The sequence below is a fragment of the Lolium rigidum genome, chromosome 6 (assembly GCF_022539505.1).
Source record: "Lolium rigidum isolate FL_2022 chromosome 6, APGP_CSIRO_Lrig_0.1, whole genome shotgun sequence".
NCBI classification, from domain to species: domain Eukaryota; kingdom Viridiplantae; phylum Streptophyta; class Magnoliopsida; order Poales; family Poaceae; genus Lolium; species Lolium rigidum.
Genome location: NC_061513.1, coordinates 48,080,304 through 48,098,447, shown reverse-complemented (window position 1 = coordinate 48,098,447; position 18,144 = coordinate 48,080,304).

The following is an 18,144-nucleotide window of genomic DNA, read 5'->3' as shown; positions in this document are numbered from 1 at the left end:
ATCATATTTGGGCGCAATAATGATGATTGAAGGCATTAAACACATTCCATACACGTACCGCCTGTCTGGAAGTCTGACCAATAGAAAAAAATCTTGAAGCTCTTAAAAAGGAGCTTTAACAACCAGTTGCACGGCCACACCCACCCGTACAGTGTGACCATACCATGTATCGGTGGAACCGCATCGTAAAGTATTTTACCCCTATGAATACGGATCCAAGATCAGAGTTACAAAGACGAAGAAAAACCACAAAACCTCACCTCCGAAAGGGATTGGATGGGGAACTCACAACCAAAGGGGATACACCACAACGCTACTCGGATCTTGGAGACTTTGACATCATCAACACCATCGCAACCATCATCGACTTCATCCATCTCATTTTAATACCGGACTCTTAGATTGGTTTGAATTTATATCCATTTAATTCAACATACTCCATTTCACATCATGATGATGTTATTTCCCCCCATCTGTGAGTATTTTCATTTGTTCTTGGGGAGATGGAGGAACCCTATCATTCCTATGAACTGAAATAAAGATTTATATTGTTTAGTTGCAATATGTGAAAGTTGTGGTTGTCTTCGGTGATGTTGTATATTGTGCACCATGCAATGTTTGCCATTAGGGAAACTGAAGGCATTCATCATTCAGCATGATGGTTGGACGTACGTGGGTGCATAGGTGACAGCAATCCGCCGCCTCTTTCAATCATGTCTTAGCGAGGAGTAAGAGGTACAAGGGTACATGACCATAGCCACAGGGAGACCCTTAATTACTGGACCTAGCACGGCATTTTAATTAGAAAGGTAGTGGTTATGAGAGTGTGCAACATATAGCGTGTTGTGTTTTTCTCGTTTACCATCTGCGTCAGGTTGAGGGATAAGTGTTGAAGTGTGGGATCTAGGGTTTGCCTTGTAGAGTTTGACGGGTCTAGTGAAGTGGAGAGTGTGGCAGAAGGAGTGGGGATTCAGGACTGGGTCAAGGGTTTTCTATTATATAGGAAACAAGACTGGAAATGGTGTTAGGGTTTGTTTTATGGGCCCTATAACTAATGTGGCAAACTATGTAGTTCGCTACTGCACATAGGGCCCATATGATTCCCCATGAAAAGCAGGCTCAACTCTGTGTTGGTGGGCCACCACTTTGATGATGTAGGTATGTGCATTTGAAGTTTGAAGCTTGCAAAATATAAAAAAATCATCCATGTAACGCTAAAACATTATTAGTTATACATAGCTATCAACATGCATGAAACGCACAATAATATTGCAATTGTGTCAAACCTACGGACTCAAAAGTGGTTGGTCACGCTAGCCAGTGAGACGATGTTGACCAATCAACGCGTCACTCACGATCCACGACACAGTACTATGTGCATCCTTTGCTCAGTTGTGGAGTTCTCGTGTGGCGGGCTTACCTATCACCAAGCACAGTTTATTGGGATTTCTAGTTTCGTGCCCCTGGTTCGTTAGTTGTACTCAGTTTTCCCCAGCCCCTTAGTTTTTCCTCAGTTTTCCCCTCCCTCTAGTTTGAAACCCGTCGCAGACGCTCAGACGGGAGGGTTGCCGTCTTGTCAGAGGCCTTCACCGTTACCGGTGACGGCTAGGGAGCCGCGTTGGTGTTGAATTGACCGTTTCTTTCGAACCGTGTTGACCGTTGACCGGAGGAGCTCACCCAAAGCTTTCCACTCCGCCCGAGACCGGGAGGAGCTCACACACCGCCCCTCCGCCGCCACGCCGTCCTGCCCTCCTACCTTATGGCGTCGTCCACCGCCGAGCCGCCCCCGCCCCCACCATCACCCCCGGGAGGCGGAGAGGGCTCCGCATCCACCAGATCTAGATCTACTCCTTTCGTGGAGTTTGTATGTCCATCTGGTGTGCAACTGTTCGCATCAGCCGCGGAGAAGATTGGGAATCGGAGGGATCTAACGCATGGATTCCATCTGGGTAAGCATCGTCTGCCTATGTGAATTAACAGTAGGCAGTTTATGAGCGCCAATCGTTGTTGCTCAACTAATCTGCGTTGCTTTTCGAATAGGATTGATCCAGCGCGGCTTTTCGGCTGGTGGTTAGGCTGGATTCTAGCTTTACGCGTGATTCTAAATGCTATAAGAATGGGTTTTACTTCGCTGCGGTGGTTGCAACCACCATCTCGTTGAGGAATTTGAAAGCTAACATCTACGCTCAGTACAGCTGGAGCCCTAATGACGCAGTTCATTTCGAATATTTGCACAACAAGGAGGGAAGATTTGTTCCACTAATTTCCGACGACGATCTGGGAATTCTTTTTGCTTTGAATGCTTCTTGCCGGTTCGGTAAAATTGGTATCCATGTGGACAGGGGTCGGGCATCCTCTCTCTCGGTGCCGGGGCATCATCGGTGGTCGGGCATCATGTCTCTCTACTCGCTGCCGCCTCTTCTAACAGTGTGCGCCGCGGCGCTCCTTGTAGGTCCACAACAGCACCATCTATCCCCAGTGCTAGTGGTAGCCAGATCGTTCGTACGGTCGATGTGGAGGACGATGCAGACATTGAGGATCAGTCTCCTCAAGATGATGAGGATGAGTTGATGTTTCCGAATTGGTAGATCGATGCAGAAGCGTGCAATGGAGGATCAATACATGGAAGATATTGCTTTTGGTGCCGGATTTGATGACACCGATGATGAAGAGAAGAATGAGAATGATGACAGCCACGTTTTAGCCGATTACGAAGGTGAAGACTTGCCAACAATTGAGTGGAACGAGGAGGATCCCCGGCTTGCGGAATGCACCGTGTTTCAAACGATGATGGACTGCCGTAATGCAATTACTACATATCACATTCTCACTAAGAATAATTTTGAGGTTGTTAAAAGTGAGCCGGGTAGGTTCACAATTAAATGCCCATACCTAAGGTGTAGGTTTAGGCTGCATGCATCCACAATGCGCGTAGCAGCTTGGTTCGGGTACTACGCCAACCGGCTTGTGTATTTAGATCACGGTGTAAAATTTGTTATCTATTACCGACATCCCTTATCATTATGTTTCAGATAAAGAAGAATAAGGAGATCCATAGGTGTCCACCTCTAGGGGAGAGCCAGAGCTGAAAACAAAGCTAGCGAAGACTAGGTGGTTGGCAGATATAATCCTAGATTGGCCGAGAGAAGATCCTTCACTTGGTCCAACAAACAATCGTAAAAAGGTGGTTGAGAAGTATAAAATGAAAGTACCTTACATGAGGATGTTCTATGCAAAGGAAATGGCTCTTGACAAGATCAATGGTCCATGGAATGAAAGCTTTCGGTTGCTTTACACTTTCAAAGCTGAAGTGGAGATGGCTAGTCCGACATGTTGTTGTAGCGATAGACAAGCATACGAGTTCTCTACAAATTGAAAAGCGGAAAGGTAATGCACAAGGAATGTTTCGGAAGGGCTTTTGTTTGTTTCAAAGCTTGCTGGAAAGGCTTTTGGACGGTTGCGAGGCCTTATTTGGCCGTGGATGCATCAGCTCTTCATGGCAGGTTTAAAGGACAGCTAGTTGCTCGCTACTGCGAGTTGATGGACATAATTGGATGTTCCCTGTTGCTTATGGGGTTTTGGAGGTTGAGTCACAGGAAAGTTGGACTTGGTTTCTGCAGAATTTGCGCGACCTTATAGGTCATCCACCAGGACTTGTTATCCACACAGACGCTTGCAAAGGTTTGGAGACTGCGGTAGAAGCAGTATTCCCTGGAGTGGAGCATAGGGAATGTATGCGACACTTGGTACAGAATTTTACAAAGAAATTCAAGGGTAAAGTTTTTACCGACAACCTATGGCCAGCTTCATACACATGCAGCTCTAGGAAGCATCTGTTTCATTTGGATGTGTTGTATAAACGAAACTCAGGGGTGAAGGAGTACTTGGATGAACATCATGGTAGGGTGTGGTCAAGAAGCCAATTCAATGAAATTTGCAAGGTAGACTATGTAACAAGTAACCTTGTGGAGAGTTTCAATTCAAAGGTCAAGTCATTGAAAGGGCTTATGCTGTGGCAAATATTTGATAAGATTAGGCGAGATGATCATGATAAAGATCGATCTGCGTCAAAGAATTGCATCCACAAATTATGTTGGCCATCTCATGCTCCCATCTTTGATTAAGTCTTTGCATGAGAGGGCAAAACAATTGAGGATGCAATGCGTCAGAAAAGGAATGGAGGCTGAGGTAACCTACACTGACAGTAAAAACATGCAGTGGAGGTATCCAGTGAGTTTGGTTGATAGGACATGCCATTGCAGGGGATGGCAGATCCGTGGGATACCCTGCATACACGCATTGTTTTTCATGAGTGTTATAGGGGGTGAAGATGGTGAAGTTGATCAGGTATGTGTCGAGTATTTCTCTGTTGCCAAATTTAGGGCTGCATATGCTATGAATGTTCCTACCTTGTTGGGAACAGTGACCAATGGATGAAAGTCGATCCGGGCTTCAAACTGTACTCTCCGGTATTGACTAGACCGTCAGTGTAGGCCGAGGAAGAATAGGATCAGAGCTAGTGCAGAGGGTGGTGCACCGATTCGAAAACGTAAGTGCAAACGTTGTGGAATCCCTGGACACATTGCTAGGCTTTGTAAAAATGCAGTTGACCCAGCTTTTGGAATGGAAGATCAGGCGGGAGCAGAAAATGCAGAGGAGAATGAAGCAGCAATTCAACTTGAGATTGAAGCAGCAGTTCAACATGAGGTGATTGAAGCAGCAAATGCAGAGGAGATTGAAGCAGCAGTTCAACGTGAGGAGATTGAAGCAGCAAATGCAAAGGAGATTGAAGCAGCAATTGAACATGAGGAGATTGAACCGATGGATCGAGAGCGGAGGGAACAGATGGATGTAGAATTGCTACAACCGATGAGTCTAGAGGAGAGGGAACAGTATAGTCGAGAATGCCTCGAAAGTACTAAGGCCATGATAGAAGCTAACTTCGAAGAGTACATGGCAGAAGAAAAAGCACAAGCTTTGGAGAAGAAGAAGAACAAGAAAGAGGGCAAAAGGAAGGTAGACACCGGTAATATCCCTGGTAGGGTTACCCGGAGTAAGGTGGTGGCCCGGCGAGTCACACCAGGAGCAAGAGAAAGATTTTATTCTGAACAACTAATTTGAATTTGTATGAACAATTTGTATTGGGGTTCCCTTTGTATTGGCGATCCCTTTGTGTTGAACAATTTGTATTGGGGTTCCCTTTGTATTGAGGATGCCTTTGTGTTGAACAATTTGAATTTGTATGAACAATTTGAATTTGTATGAACAATTTGTATTGGGGATGCCTTTGTGTTCAACAATTTGATATTGTATGAACAATTTGTATGCCACATTTAAGCCACATTTATCATTTTCTCTAGGGTTTAGGGTTTTAGGGTTTTAGGGTTTAGGGTTTTAGGGTTCAATTCAAAATAATTCAAAACATGGTGGAACCTTCCCATGGAGCCTTGTTATGTTACCTACAACCTAGAGAAATAATAATGGAAAAGGAAATATAGAGATATGAAGTTTTTATGCCAAAAGCTTCAAAACCACTTCCTAGTCCATGACCTACTAGATATGAAGATGCAGGGCTTTCTACTCAATACACCTCCCAAATACCCACTATGCTTACAAACTTTGTCCAAATGAGTCCAGATTCTTCACACTTGTGTATCTTTGAGTTGCAAACAATATCTAGTCGGCCAAAATGTAATATATTGTTCAAATAACACAATTTTACAATTTTTATGCCAAAAGCTTCAATTTCCCTTAGTCCCTTTATTATTTGGGTGCCCCTGTTTTACTTAGTGTTACTCGGTTTTCCCCTCCCGACCCACTTGTTTTACTCAGTCCTACTCAGTTTTGCCCTTCCGATAAACATTTCCTCACTTTTCCCCTCTTAGTTCTACTCAGTTTTCCTAACTTGTACTCACCTGGCTGATCTCCGATTGGTCGAGATGTATGTCACACGGATCTTGGTTGGTTGAAAGCTCAACGAACGCTTGCACCGTTCGATCATTTATGATCGGACGGCCTCGTATCTCTCTCTCTACCACGATGGACGCATACGGAGACAAGAGCAGAGCACATACCTACCAACCCTGGCAGTCGCATATTCCAGTCGCATCTTCCTCTCTCATATTTCCTCTCTTACTCCGACGGTCGCGGCGGCGCGGATCTAACCGTGCGTGCGGCGGAGTGCGGCGGCGCGGATCTAACCGTGCGTGCGGCGGCGTGCGGCGGCGCGGATCTAACCGCGCGTGCGGTGGCGTGCGGCGGCGTGCGGCGGCGCGGATCTAACCGCACGTGCGGCGGCGTGCGGCGGCGCGGATCTAACCGTGCGTGCGGTGGCGTGCGGTGGCGCGGATCTAACCGTGCGTGCGGTGGCGTGCGGCGGCGCGGATCTAACCGTGCGTGCGGCGGCGTGCGGCGGCGCGGATCTAACCGTGCGTGCGCCGTGGATCTAAGAGTGCCGGTGAGGATCTAACCGTCAGAAATAGTTGAAATGTCTCTCTCTGTCTCACTTTCGATTCTATTCTCAGATCTGTTGGATGAAGAACACCAAGACGGCGGCCGTTCCGACAGTGGTCATCGATGCCACGAACATTGAAGCCATCGCCTACAACATCGCTTCGATGGCGCAGACCCAGCCTTCAATGTCGGAGCCTGTTGATGTCTCACTTCCGGTGCCGAGAGTGCGAATCGATGCCAAGACGATTGAATCCATCGTCTACAACCGCGCTGCAAAGCCGCCGATCCAGCCCTCCGCAGATCCGTCGCTGATGAAGTACACCAAGACAGCTGCGGTTCCGACAATGGTCATCGATGCCACGAACATTGAAGCCATCGCCGATAACATCGCTTCAACGGCGGATGGCGCAGATGACCATCCATCAGCCGCCCGTCGTCCCGGCCTTTCTTGCCCATCGCTGCGCGGCCGTGTTCGACGCCGCAAATTGGGATAAATTATGATAAATTTGTATTTTTCAATTTCCAATTGGGATAAAATTGTTCGAACTACTACCTCCGTCTCAAAAAAGTTTCTCAATGTTCATGCATGCTAAAATTATCGTGCGCATTACTTAGCACAAGTAGGAAATTGTACACCAAAATACGAGTGCTTAGAGCCACAACAAAATACGAGTGGTTAGAGCCATCTACCGAATAACAATTCTATACTAAATCGTCTACCGTGAACCACATAACCGCTAGGACAGAGGATGACACCTAATAAACCGCACGTGATGAATCTACTTTTCTCCTCTCCCATCACTTTAAGTTCATGTTCTAGATTTTCTACCACTTGATCAAATACGGCAAGATCTGTCTCAACTCTCAACTTCTCCTTGCGAATAAGCTCTGAATTCTTCTTTTCTTCCTCCACAATACGCTTCGACTCGAATATCATCAGGTTTTTACAGGCCAATTCATCACCTAAATTGGCCACCTTCTCCTCCAAATCCATCCTCCGGCTACACCACTCGGGTTGATTCATCTTGGTATGCAATGTACCATGGATCATCGGCTTGCTCGGCGAACCGTAACAATAATGGAAAAAAGAACAACCGAAATCACTCCAACAGGCCATGGCGGAACTTCAAATTCAACGGTAGTACAGAGAGCTGAAGCTAGATACCCGCACTTCCGACGAGGTAGGAGAAGTAGAACGTGGCCACGACATGATCGAATCGCCACCCTCGCCAGTGTACCCGCTACGACCGGACATTGAGGACTATTTCGTACTCGCAAACTCCAATAAATTACGGGAACCGAATCGATTAGGGGGCGGGGAGGCGGAAGCGGAGGTCTTACCAAGCTATACCAATTGGTGCGCGGAACAAATCCCGGCCGTCGTGGGCGGCGGATCCGCTTGCGGCGGACTTTCCCGCGGTGGGTACAATGCGTGCGGACGAAAGAAGTGTTGGAGCCGTGGTTGACGTGCAGCGCCGCAGTTCGTCCGACGCCGCCGGGGACGAGCCGGCGGCGTGACGAGGCGCCGGCGATGGCCGCTCCGTCCGACGGTGGGGAACGAGCCGCGCCGGTTCTCCGGTCTAGCTTAAGAATAATTAATTAGCGAACTTGTTGCTTCTCTCTATGATATTCTCTAAAGACATATATCAGAGCGGCAATATGTGAGTTTTCCTGAAAAATAGACGACCCCACTGGTCATTGGCTGCGCAGGCCCCACAGAGCGGCAATATATGATTTTTTCTCTCTAAATAAATAGACGACCCCACTAGTCATTGGCTGCGGCAGCCCCACAGAGCGGCAATATGTGTCTTTTCCTGAAAAATAGACGACCCCACTGGTCATTGGCTTCGGAGGCCCCACAGAGCGGCAATATATGATTTTCTCTAAATAAATAGACGATCCCACTGGTCAATGGCTGCGGCAGCCCCACAGAGCGGCAATATATGTGAGTTTTCCTGAAAAATAGACGATCCCACTGGTCATTGGCTGCGGAGGCACCACAGAGCGGCAATATATGAGTTTTCCCGAAAAATATACGACCCCACTGGTCATTGGCTGCGGCAGCCCTATAGAGCGGCCCCATTTGTCATTGGCAGCACCGCGTATAAAATCATGAAATAAAACGGCCCACACGTCAGCGATAGATGGATGGTTGCTCCGACGTGTCTCCTGACCCTACCCGTCAGGGAGGAGCTGCCCCTGTGCGGCCCCACCCGGTCAGACTAACGGTCAAGGCCTCTAACCTGACGGCTACCGGCCGTTCCAGCACTTGTGCGTGTTTCAAACTAGAGGAGGGGAAAATTGAGGAAAAACTAAGGGACTGGGGAAAACTGAGTACAACTAACGAACCAGGGGCACGAAAATAGAAATCCCTAGTTTATTTATCCGCCGGTATGCAATCAACCACGGCAAAAAACTCTTCACTAGCCTTGTTAGTTGCCGGGAATGCTCATCCACCAACCAAAATATTTTTGCAGGTGACTGCAGCTTGTGTCGTCCAAAAAAAGCGTCGGGTATGGGTGGTTTTTTTTGTAGTGAACATTAGTAGTTAATGATATCAATTATGTGGACTTCATATTTCTCCCTCGAGGTGGCATATATATTATATCAGTTGTGTCAATGTATCACTGATGAAAAAGAAGAATAACTTCCTTCAATGTTCCCAATGGGCAATATTCTGTGAAGTCGGCATTCACACAACAACACCGAAGAAAGTTAAATACACACATGTAGGCAAGCATCATCGTCATGATTATATGAGTGCAGTATGATGGATCAAAAATGCAAATCTATGCTATGGTTTGAAATTACAACAAGACGGGTGAAGGGGTTGATGATGGTAATGGAGATGGTGATGACGATGAAGATCAATGCCATAGCCTCCAAGATCCGAGTTGCAGTGGAGATGGATGCCCTTCTTCAAGTTCCCCCCTCCATATCCCTTTGCGAGTGTGAGGTCTAGGTGTTTTCTGGATTCTCTTTTTTGTCAAATCTCTAATATGTTCACATGGGGTGAAAGTATTTGACAAGGAAGTGCAAATGCAATGTGCTACAGAGGGATCGTACGAGCAGGTCCCACCATACCATTGGTCGTTAAGCACTTAGAACTCATGTATCTATGAGATGGCTTCTTGGCTTTATCCCATGTGTGTGGGTAATTATATGGATGAAATTTATTGCCTACAAGCATCATATTTGTGCCAACAATGACCTCTTTAATGTATTTGTTCATCAACCGTCTTATTTTCGGGATCCCAATGAAACAAGCAAAATAGGTGCTTGGGGGCGCTGTAAAATACTAAAATCCTACAGTACAAATGCAAAAACATAAGATAAAACATGATGCAAGATAAAACATGATGCAAAATGCAATCATCAAACGATAAGTTGGGTTGGTTGGAGCTTCTAGATGCATGCCATCATGTCGTGGTAGTCATATGCCTCGTGGGTTGAAAGGGGTGCAAGTCCGTGTACCGTATTGATATGTCTTGCTCCACTTATATCGTACTAACCTTTGGTTACTACTTCTACAACCATGAAGACGTAAAAGTGTTTGTCACTCAAACTGGTGTCTTCCTTGATAAAGAGTTTCTTAGTCAAAAGGATAGTGGTAGTAAGGTGTAGCTCAAAGAAGTTTTAGAAGTACCAACTACAAGCAAGTCAACAATCTTAGAGGTGGATCTGGACGTTGCGCATAAGCCAACAACTACACCGGAGCCGTGAAGTTCGGCTAGGTTACGAAATCTTCGTGATGTAATGATTTTATATAGTGATGAGTCGACTACTTACCAGGACACGATGAGAAGTACTGATTCCGATTCGTGGCTTGTGGCCGTGAGTTATGAGTTCAAGTCCATGGATGACAATTTGATTTGGAAATTGGTTGATCTTCCTGACGACTCTAGAGTTTTCGAGTGCAAATAGGTCTTTAAGAAGAAAACTGGTATAGATGGAAATATTTTTACCTTCAGGGACCTAAACGAAGTCAAATCAAGCTAGGATTCTGGGGATGTCAATATTTCATCAAGAGAATCGTCTGGAGCACTTGGACCTCACGAGATGGGCCACGAGAGCCAAAAGAGACTAGGTGGTACACCTAGTCAGGGGGCGTTCCACCAATGCTCTTTTCCTCCTCGGTTGTTCGATCCGCTTGATTCTTTGGCCCATGGACTCTGTCTGACCTAAAAACTTCTATATGAAGGACTTATAGAGGCTTCCTCGAGGAGAGCGCCACAAAAACAACAAAATACCAAAATAGAGCCAAAACCAATAAAGACTGGAGAGGGAAACTCCGCTCGAGCCACCACCGGAGGGATCTCCACCTTCTCCAATGTCTCCACCACCATCATGATGATGAAGAGGGAGTGGTCCACCTCTGGACCATGGGTTTGTGGCAGTACCTTGATTCATTTCTTTAATGTTTTTCATAGATTTAGTACCATATGAGCTATCCAATATGATTATCATCATATGTGTAATTCCTATGTAGTGGATCTTTATTCTATGCTATTATATATGAGATTAGAACCTATTATGTGTAAGATGTATTGATACATGCATATCATATACCCTATTCTTAAGTACTTATTATGATCCAACTTGTATGCAAGAGCATGTGTGGGGAGAAGTGTGTATTAGATGGAGTAGCATGGTGGCAGTGATTGAACGGTGACAACAAATTCAAGATCTACTATGGTGTTTACCTTTATTTTGTTGCCTCACTAGTCACTAGGGATAAAGTGAATCCATGTGCTATAATTATCATGTGACAACTTGATAATCTTGTTTGTTCAAGCTAGCATATTTGAGATTCAAACATTATGTGAAATTACTTAAGGCTATACTCTATTGATTCTTAATTAAGATTGCTTGGAGTTTTCCCTTTCTTGAAGATTATAAGAGAGATATGTTGCATCATCTCTATGTTAGGACGTAATGCTCGTATGAATGCTTATCAAAAACATGTTGAAGTTCCACCAATATTATGACTTTGATGAATTGTTTGTGTCCACTACAACTTAAAAAGAGAGTAGACAAATGAATCCATGAACTCCGGTCCATTGTAAATCATTATAAACACCTTTCCAACACAATTACCACACTTTAAATTTGCTGCAATTTATTAATCTGAAAATACCAAAAACAAATCTCCACTTACACACACACAACCCCAAAAACATTACCCTTTTACTGTTTTTTATTTAGCTTGCTTAGTTTGTTTACTTTACTTTAAGTTATCCTTTTATTTCCTATTACTAATACAAAACCTTGTGCTTGACAAATGACAAAAACACGGTGTTGGGGACACAAGGCAAAAACTTTACTTAATTTGCAGGTTGCTAGAAGAGGAGAAGAAGAATTCAGCTTCTAAGCCAATTCCCCGGGAGTTCGATATAAACCCTCGAGTTGTCCTTGTGGGGAAAAGACACTTGCTACAATACTCTGCACTTGGAGTCACAACGAGTTGATACACACATAATTGTTGCCATCACTTACCACCAATATCTTGAGGCAAACTCGTAGGTATGTCATGTGGGAGTCGGACAAAATATCCCATTAATCTACGCAACTCGTAGGTATGTGGGAGTCGGTATAGGGTTAGGGTTTTGGAATGTGGGGTACCTAAGCTCCCCCCTCATCCACGCCCTACATAAGGAGATTGGACAGGCGGCTGGACCGCAGGAGCACACATGCAAGAGAGTGATTTGGAAGGCAATTCCACTCACTCTTCCACCTACCCGTCCTCAGCGAAGAAGAAGAGGTTAGCACATCCTTGCCACCATCCCACCTTGTACATGCGTGAGTTGACAGAGGTTCTAAAATTCTGGCGCTAGGCGGTGGGTCTGTCGTAGAAGAACCTAGCACCAGTAACGAGGACAAATGAGTCAAACACAATATCATCTTCACTTCCTCAGGAGACACACTTCCTCGACCTTTTGTACTTGCGCGTCTAAGGGAAAGCAACTATGGCATCCCTCCTCGGCTAGGTTCCAGGGCGGTGCAGTGGTTGGTGCTCGCCTGAAAAAGGTTTTATTTCTCACGCTAGTACTAGTGTGGCCCAACAACCCTCAGTAGCATGAACTAACAAATAAGTGAGTTTTTGTTTACACCACTAGTCCCAACATCACCTCATTATCTTAGCATAAGGTGTCACCTTTCAATTAGATAAAGACCTTCTAGGTTGTTTCTCTGTGGTTTTTTTGTCTTAGTTTTCTCGTTTTCTTGTTTTCTCATTGTTCATTGAAAATGTTTGAGTTAAAGTTTTTGCAAGGAGGGTGGAGAGACATGGTACACCATAAGATGATGAGATATTTAGTGTCACTACATTTATACAATTTTTCGCTCACCCAAAACTCTACTTTTTTTTTGTTTGAAATACACTCACTCATAGAATGATATATTTATTTTATATACAAGTAGTTAATACTGTGCAATGCTCTACACTGGTATTGGAACATTGGTGTCGATAAGTTTTGCTATCTAGTATGTTTTTTGGTTTTTATTTATTCACCTTTGCGTATTTCTTGTAGAACCATACGCGATTGCACAAATCAACATTATTGTGCGTGTGTGTATGGTATATATTTAAGTAAAGTAATCGGCGCATTGACAAGCAAGCAACAACAATCCACCTCATGTGAGAATCAATACCATACGTATCTTCAGCATATATAGCAGATCTTATATCTTGGAACAACCGGTGCATTGACGAGAAAGTGACAACAATCAACCTCGCGTGATGTTTGGAATATTGTATTGCATATCTTTAACATATAAAGTAGATCGTATATCTTGGTGCAACCAAGGTAGATTTCCTATAGATATGTATGTATATATATTTTGATACTAGCCTCACCCCATACAGATACCTATTTGTTGTCTCCTTTGCCTCTCATTCCTAAAATTTGGGATTTCCTCGTCGGACTCGGGGGAAGATGAGTAGGTGGGAAGTCTCGAAAGTGGAGTTCTATGTGGATGGTGAGAAAAACTTCATCAAGAATAACAAGACCACGAAAGATGGTGACCAAGAGATGCCATCATCTAAGAAGACTCCAACCTCGATGGGAAGCATTAGGTATCTCGCAAACCCCTCGAACCAAGAGCAACAAGGAAGAAAGTCAACTGGAGGTGGAGTTTCGAGACATGCACTATCCTTCAACATGTATGAAAACCCTGTTGCAAACCTTATATGTAGAGAAATAATGTATGTCCCTAGGGTCAACTTGCCTGGAGAGTGGGATCGTCACGTGCCCAAAAGAATAAAGTTCTCAAGGTGGGGATAAAGTGGAAAGGAAGAATGGAAGAAGATAAAGGGAGAGGAGACGTTGGTCGCAAACAAGAAAGTTTAAGTTTAGACCTTGGGGTTTTGGCCTAAGCATATCCCAAGCATCTCGGAGTTTTGATAGTTTCTTATTTATATTTTCCTTGTATTTTTCATTTATAAGTTATCTTTAGTAGCAAGTTTGTTTCCTTTACTTGGTGGAGTGTAGATGGTATTTGCAACATAGAAAACAAAAAAAAAATTACGAGATGTGAACAAGACGAAGATCGAATCTAGAAAGAGTCGAGATCTACTATAAGAAGATCAAAGCAATGAGGTAGATCAGATCCACGTATCCTTGTAGATCACACAACGGAAATGGCTTATAAACTTGGTTGATGTATTTGTACCCTTCTAGATCCAATCCGATAAGCACCGCACCGAGCAATGCCTCTGAGTTATGCACACATGAAGCACAACAACGTATCCTCCTTATTGAGCCAATAAGTATAAGTGGAGTGGTCGATGGGATCTACAACCAGCAAAGCGACGGTGGTGGTGGTGGTTATGGTGGAGAGCTTCGCAGGCAGGGTTTCGCCTACACACATAAGAGGAGGAGGAAGAGAGGGACAACAAGGGGTATGGACGGCTAGCTAGGGTTGGTATGCTCCTGCCCCTGACCCCCCTCTACTTATATAGGGCAGAGGGGTACCTTGGCTCCTTCTCTAAGCCCTAGGGTTGGTGGCTAAAAGGAGGAGGGAGAAACTTTCCCCTCACGTTGACCCCCCTTTTAGGGTTGCCCGTGGGCTAGCTGCATGGGCCATAGGGGGGTGGTTCCCTAGACCAAAGTAGGCTTGGGATCCACCCTTGGTTCATGTGGGCCTTCCAAGATAGGTGGGCCCCACTGGTGGCCCCTCCGGCACAATCTATCACTTTCGTGATACGATACCGAAAAAATCTTGAACTTTTCTGAAACCCTAAAAATACTTTCCCATATATGAATCATATTGTCCGAACCATTCCAAACCTCCTCGCGATGTCCTGGATTCCACCCGAGACTCGGAATGATCTTCGGTCTTTAGAATTGTTAACATCTCACTTCTACCCTAGCATTGTTGATCGTTAAGTCTGTGACCTTACGAGTTCGAGAATATGCAGACATGATAGAGACACCTCTCCGATCAATAATCAATTGTGGGACCTGGACATCCACAATGATTCCCACACATTCAGCGACGATCTTTATCAGTTTAACCACGATGTTGAGTACTCAAACAATCATGCCTTCCATTCCCTTTATCTCGCAATATTTTACTTTCTTGAGATTTGATCATCGGTATCTGTATCACGATACCTAGTTCAATTTTGTTAGCGGCGGGTATACTTTACTTGTACATTGATGCGTGCAGTCGACACGTCCGTTGGGAACCCCAAGAGGAAGGTGTGATGCGTACAGTAGCAAGTTTTCCCTCAGAAAGAAACCAAGGTTTATCGAACCAGTAGGAGCCAAGAAGCACGTTGAAGGTTGATGGCGGCGGAGTGTAGTGCGGCGCAACACCGGGGATTCCGGCGCCAACGTGGAACCTGCACAACACAATCAAAGTACTTTGCCCCAACGTAACAGCTGAGGTTGTCAATCTCACCGGCTTGTCGTAAACAAATGATTAAACGTATTGTGTGGAAGATGATGATTGTTTGCGAAGAACGAGTAAAGAACAATTGCGATAGATTGTATTTCAGATGTAAAGAATTGGACCGGGGTCCACGGATCACTAGTGGTGTCTCTCCCATAAGACAAGCAGATGTTGGGTGAACAAATTACGATTGGGCAATTGACAAATAAAGAAGGCATAACAATGCACATACATATATCATGATGAGTACTATGAGATTTAATCGAGGCATTACGACAAAGTACATAGACCGCTATCCAGACATGCATCTATGCCTAAAAAGTCCACCTTCGAGGTTATCATCCGAACCCCTCCAAGTATTAAGTTGTAAACAATGAGACAATTGCATTAAGTATGGTGCGTAATGTAATCAACACAAATATCCTTAGACAAAGCATCGATGTTTTATCCCTAGTGGCATAGCAAGACATCCACAACCTTAGAACTTTCTATCACTCGTCCAGCATTTAATGGAGGCATGAACCCACTATCGAGCATAAATACCCCCTCTTGGAGTCAGAAGTATCAACTTGGCCAGAGCCTCTACTAGCAACGGAGAGCATGCAAGAACATAAATAACATATATGATAGATTAATCAACTTGACATAGTATTCAATATTCATCGGATCCCAACAAACACAACATGAAGAATTACAAATAGATGATCTTGATCATGATAGGCAGCTCACAAGATCTAACATGATAGCACAATGAGGAGAAGACAACCATCTAGCTACTGCTATGGACCCATAGTCGAGGGGTGGACTACTCACACATCGATCCGGAGGCGATCATGGCGATGAAGAGACCTCCGGGAGATGATTCCCCTCTCCGGCAGGGTGCCGGAGGCGATCTCCTGAATCCCCCGAGATGGGATTGGCGGCGGCGGCGTCTCTGTAAGGTTTTCCGTATCGTGGCACTCGGTACTGGGGGTTTCGCGACGAAGACTTTAAGTAGGCGGAAGGGCAGGTCAGGAGGCTTCACGGGGGCCCCACACAACAGGGCCGCGCGGGCCCCCTGTAGGCCGCGCCGCCCTCATCGTGGCGGCGCCCGTGGCCCCACTTCGTCTCCTCTTCGGACTTCGGAAGCTTCGTGGAAAAATAGGACCACCGGGAGTTGATTTCGTCCAATTCCGAGAATATTTTCTTACTAGGATTTCGAAACCAAAAACAACAGAAAACAAAGAATCGGCTCTTCGGCATCTCGTCAATAGGTTAGTGCCGGAAAATGCATAATAATGACATATAATGTGTATAAAACATGTGAGTATCATCATAAAAGTAGCATGTAACATAAGAAATTATAGATACGTTTGGGACATATCATACATTACTTCAATATCACCTTGTGATTAAAATTATTAGTCACGTTCTTGCAATCGGTGTAAGATATTGCATTACCGAGTGGGCCTAGAGTATATCGGATCATCACGTCAAATCCCGGTCTTGACACATGAAACCCAACAAGCACTTTCTAACATACCTAAAGGCACCTTTATGATCACCCATTTACAAAGTGATGTTTGATGTCCTCAAAGTATTCTTCCAATGCTCGGGTGTGACATAATCTCATGGTCTAAGGATAGGGATATTTTACATTGGAAAGGTACATAAATTTAAACATAGTGAGATGATCATATTGATTTGCTTAGTTAGGTCTTGTCCATCATGTAATTCTCCTAATGACATGACTCTGTTGTTAATTGACAACACATCTCTATGGTTAGGAAACCTTAACCACCATTAACTAATAGACTAGTTTAGTACATGTTTACTAGGGAAATATGTAGTTTATGAAGCCACATATGTATTATGTTCCGGTTTATACAATTCTAGCATGCATGGAATATAAACGTGTACTATTATCGCCTATAGGGCATATTTCAAATAGTATCCCACTTGAAGTAGAGTCAATAATCTAGTTAACACTTAAGCACTTAACACCTGTGGCATTCTGGTTTTGTTCATATGTTATGCATGCGGGGAACTTTATCAATGGATCTCACATGTTCATGTTCGTGTATATTTGCATATCTTTGCGTCTATACGCATTACTCATTCTAAAATGACATGTCAATGCATATATTTGGGACAATTGGTGGACCTTAATTCCTCAACTTGAATTATGTTGCCACCATTGTCATACGAAGGAGCTTCCTAGTAAAGTATCCCTATCCTTAGACCAAGTTCATCGGCTTGAGTTTGCCACCTTAATTCCCCAACTTGAATTATGTTGCTCAGAACAGCACCAAGTTCAATAACAAACTTGTTGACTAAGATTCCCTCCTTTGTGCGAATGTTGCAGTCATATACTTAGCTTTCACCATAGTATCTGTCACAATTTATAATTTTGGAACCCATCAAAAAAACATGCATGGAACTTTCTTCATGCCCATTGCACCATCTTTTTATTAAACATCTAACTTGATTGATATAAAATGGTTTGTATTTGTGATAAAAAATAATATCGTTGTAACACATTACAATGGATCGTTTGTCACCTCTGCATACAACACATATCATTCATTTCATTTCAAAGCCATCATTGTATTTTTCACATCCAAAGCCCTTGAATTTTACTCTAAGAGCACCAAGTCTTCCATAGGCATCGGCCAAGGATTCTCCTTCTCTAATCATGAACATAGTTGCCTCTGTCTTTGCTGACTAATAGAGAGCTCCCTGGATCAGATTGGTTTCCTCTTGAAGTACTACAATCCGATCCCAAAGCTCTTTAGCGGAGCCAATGTCATTGACTTG